General features: G+C 31.9%; 2 long non-coding RNA genes across 3 annotated transcripts; both read left to right on the plus strand.

Moving 5' to 3' along the window:
• Positions 1–4548, plus strand: LOC109587932 (uncharacterized). 2 transcript variants are annotated; one of them, XR_002187879.1, is made up of 10 exons: positions 1–25; positions 218–298; positions 375–524; positions 625–681; positions 746–800; positions 1193–1299; positions 1367–1439; positions 2599–2741; positions 3707–3873; positions 4278–4548. It is a non-coding gene; the product is annotated as an uncharacterized LOC109587932 (long non-coding RNA). The 2 variants fall into 2 exon arrangements; XR_002187880.1 differs by lacking the exon at positions 3707–3873 and having other exon boundaries at positions 4278–4547.
• Positions 2952–3283, plus strand: LOC109587931 (uncharacterized). The gene is made up of 2 exons (XR_002187878.1): positions 2952–3089; positions 3134–3283. It is a non-coding gene; the product is annotated as an uncharacterized LOC109587931 (long non-coding RNA).
• Positions 4549–4583: the final 35 nt, after the last annotated feature.

A 4583-nucleotide genomic window follows, 5' to 3' on the forward strand; every position in this document is an offset into this window, starting at 1 on the left:
TGTCACTCCTGGAAGCTTAGTCAAGGTATAGTACCCGTTCCCCCAAGCAAATAAATTATTTTGAATTTTAAATGTACAATATATTGTGCAATATACAAACACACTTTTATCATACATGTACATTGTACAATGTATTTCTATTTATTCTTTTCTTTTCTTCTATTATTGTGTGTGTCCTTGTCTCTCTCTCTCTCCCAACTGTCCCTTTCTCTCTCAGAACTGGCAGAAAGAGTTTCAGAAGTGGTTAGGTCATGAGAGACTGAAAGTGTATGCAGCATCAACTGACAACAGACCAGAAGTACAAATATACCATGCATGTACATTCTGTACCTTTATCTTTATTATTCAGAAATTAGTAACAACTTTGCTTTTAGGAGTTTGTCAAGTCTCCAGTGTATCCAGTGCTGTTAATTAGTTATGAATTATTCATAAAGTGTTACGGGAGTTTGGCTAAAGTTAACTTTGATATGATAGTCTGTGATGAAGGACACAGACTCAAGAACACCAACATAAAGACATTCAGTGTATGTGACATAACTTTTGACAGTAATGTTGATACATGTACCACAATGGCTGGTTTTTTATTTTAAAGATTATTATTATTATTATTATTATTATTTGTAGTTATTATAAAAGTTACCAACTTCAAGGAGGATAGTGCTTAGTGGCACTCCAGTACAAGTATGATCTACATGTACAAGTTATTATTTATTTGCATGCATTAATTGGTTTTTGTTTTCCTTAGAATGATTTGATGGAGTTTTATGCTATAACAGAGTTTTGTAATCCTGGATTATTAGGTACGTGTATTATTAATCCTCTTTATTAATGGTTTTAATTTTATTATTATCATTTTAATATAAATAATGTAATTTAGTTTTGTCAATTATACCGCGGACCATTGTGACCAAAGATTGGCTCTAAAAGCCACCCAAATTTACATTTAAAATGCATAAATACATGTCCTAGCTACATTTACATGTACATGTATGTTGTGCAAAAACTTTGAGCTGATTTTGATTCAGTTCAAAAGTTGAACCCATGCATATATTATTGCTTCACTTGCTTTTATCATAAGCTATAATGTATGTAATTACACATACTCATAATGTACATATACCTATATTAATTGCTAAACCAGACCTTCTTAATAATTATACATGTAATACCATATTTTTAATTCCTACATTAGGATCACAGTCAGCTTATAGGAAGGTTTATGAAGAGTCAATTGTAGCATCAAGACAAGTAGAGGCCACAGAGACAGAACAGGAGATAGGACAAAGAAGAGCACAGGAAGTAATTATACGTACCATTATATTATAAATATTTATTTATTTATTTATTTATTATTTTATTTATTTAGTTGATGAGGCTTATTAGTATGTTTTATTTAAGAAGAACACAAGAAATAAATAAGAAATATTTACCCCCGAAAGGTACATGTGTACATGTACAGTACATGTATTGTACAGTACATGTATTTAATATATTGTATAGTGGGAATTTTGGAGCAAGTAAAATTTGGCGAATTGCTAAATTTTGATGGTTGGTGGATTTTAAATTGGTGAATTTGTGGCCTTATGTCATTGAGCATGCGCATAATGGCTCAGAATGGCGGATTTTAATTTTGGTGAATGGCTATCAAAACACCAATTTGCATTTTTATTAAAATTAATTTTTAAATACAAATTAATGTACTTATGCTTGGCTGTGTAGAAAGTTTGAGTCGAATCCAATAAAAATTTTTGAGTTATGACCATTTTAAAATGCAAGCCAATTTCTGAAAAATGTGTAGCCCATGGTTTTTCCAAAAAATGGCTCCAATATCACCCCAAATTTTTATTACATTTTCTGATACATATTGATGTCCTTATGCTGTGTAGAAAGTTTGAGCTGATTCCAATAAAAAATTTTTGAGTTATGACCATTTAAAAAAACGGGTCAGTTTTTGGAAAATACCCAAGGCTATAGTCCATGGTTTTTTCAAAAAATGACTCCGAAATCACCCCAAACTTTTATTACATTTTCTGATACATATTGATGCCCTTATGCTGTGTAGCAAGTTTGAGCTGATTCCGACTTCAACTTTTCAAGTTACGGCCATTTTTAAAAAACGTCAAAAGTCTGAAAAATACCCAAGGCTATAGCCCATGGTTTTTTTCAAAAAACGGCTCTGATATTACCCCAAATTTTTATTACATTTTCTGATACATATTGATGTCATTATGCTGTGTAAAAAGTTTCAGCCTATTCCGATAAGAATTTTGAGTTATGACCATTTTTTAAAAACAGACAAATTTTTGAAAAATACCCTACAGGTCTTAGTCATTGGAGCAACTTCAAAAATTTTTAATAAAATTGAATTTTGATTGAAATCAGCTCTAACTTTCTACATGTACATGCATACATGTATATCATAAAAAGTGGAGAATTTTCTCCTAGTCATTTTTAATAAAATATCCTATACTACATGTATTTTTTAAAATCCCTTTTGATAGAACATGTATATTTTAGCATGACTATTTGTGTATTTTGTACATGTATGCATTTGTACATGTACATGTACATGTATTACATACTTATTATTATTTTTAGTCTCAGTTGTATGAAGGTATAAAGAGGTATTATCCTGAAGACTATGACCCCACTGAATGTAAGATGGAATATTCTGGCAAACTCTGGGTCCTTGCAGCAATGCTAGAGTACCTCCACTCAACCACTGGAGAGAAAGTACTCAGGTCAGTGTGCACGAGTATGATTATTTATTTATTAGTACCATGCAGTGCAAAATTTTTGAGAGCTGTAAATTTTGAAAATTTTCCTAAAATTGTATTTAGCAGATTTAACTTTTACAAATTTATCCCATCTTGTACCGTAATAATTAATTTTCGCAAATTTCCAAGGAATCACAAAATCCGCAAAATTTATAGCCCTCAAAAATTTTGTGCTACGGGGTATTGCAATAGTATTCACACCAGACATTGCACGTGTATACACGATACACGAGTATTTAGACGAAAAACAGGTCTTCTAGTACATACAAGTATATCTCTTTGCCTGACAATTTGTTGTAGAACTACAACAAGGTAATAACAATTAATAAAAAAGCAATTACCACGCCTCTTTTTAGGGCAAACACGTGCGTTTTACAGGAAACCACACCTTCTTGGCAGAAATTGGTATTGAATAATATTAGTGGTAAAATAGAAACCATAGGAAAGAATAGAAAAGTGAAAGAATGCTTTGTCGGCACTTTGATATAATTGCTATTCAACACTTATTTTTTTTTTTTTTTATTTTTTTTGCAAAAAGTTGACTATTTGTTGATGATATTGTAAAGGCAATGAAACTGGTTGTAAGTAAATGCAGCAGCTAAAATCTATGTAGGTGCAAGCAGTTTAGGTGCTTTGGAGCACTTTTAAGTGAATGGAATAGAACTTGCAGGTCTACTGAGAGCTCTTGAAAGGCACAAAGATACTCTATGAAAAACGATCAAAATGGCTGATTGGGCGCGGTCAAGAGGTGTGGCGTCGAATAATTGATGATTTCCATGACAACATAAATAATTCAAAAAGTTGTCCAAAGGATTAATCTTTGCGAATTACTTGTGTAAGGAAAAGGGATATACATGAACCAAAAATAAGTAGACGGAGTTTAAGGAGATGATTTTCATGTATTTATATTAACTATTAATAATTAAAAGGTGTGTCTACGTAGCAGTCAAAATGGCAGTTAGTTTCCTTAACCACGGATCTTTGATGGTCTTTTTAGTCCTTCTAGCAATAGCAGATGATGAAAACATCAATAGAAAAGGTGATGAAGACATTAGCCTTTCAATGATTCAACATTTAAGTACAGGATACATGAAAAGTAAGCGAAAAATTACCAAAATATAGATGAATTTGGGAAGCAATAAGTAAATGTACATACACGAAAATTTGCCAATGAATACAAGTACATACACGACTTGCTTTTTTCAAAATACAAGTAAATACAAGTACACGAAAATTCCAGTAGACGTGCAATGTCTGATTCACACTACTCTACATAATTTTCAGAAATTTGCTGCTTTGATAGTTATTCACCAAAAATATTCAGTCCTCCTTTTTGAACCTTTGTGTGCTTACCCAATTAATGACACATAATTATACATGTGTACATACATTTGCCAAATTAAAACCTGCCAATGATCGGTCAATCACAAAAGAAAATAGCAACTCGCCAAATCCCTTTCCAAATCCTATGCAGTATTAATGTCTTAATTCATTTTTTAGACTTTAGATATTTTGGAGAGCATGTGTAAGCTGTTCAGTTATTCCTTCCTGAGGCTTGATGGCCAGACACCGTCTAATAAGAGACAGAGCATAGTGGAAAGATTTAATAATAAGCAACTGAAAGACTGTAAGTTGAAATGTAACTTAATTAATAATTATAAGAAAAAATTATTATTGGGCAAAGCCCTTGCTTACAGGAATTTCTGTCTTGTATGTACGTACATTTGGGTGTGACTGGGAGGTGTGGTCAGGAGGTGGAGTCCCTCAATGTTTTACATTCTTCTAGCACTTTAATAATTATTGGTG

This window comes from Amphimedon queenslandica, unplaced genomic scaffold (assembly GCF_000090795.2).
Source record: "Amphimedon queenslandica unplaced genomic scaffold, v1.1 AMPQUscaffold_12380, whole genome shotgun sequence".
Lineage (NCBI taxonomy): Eukaryota > Metazoa > Porifera > Demospongiae > Haplosclerida > Niphatidae > Amphimedon > Amphimedon queenslandica.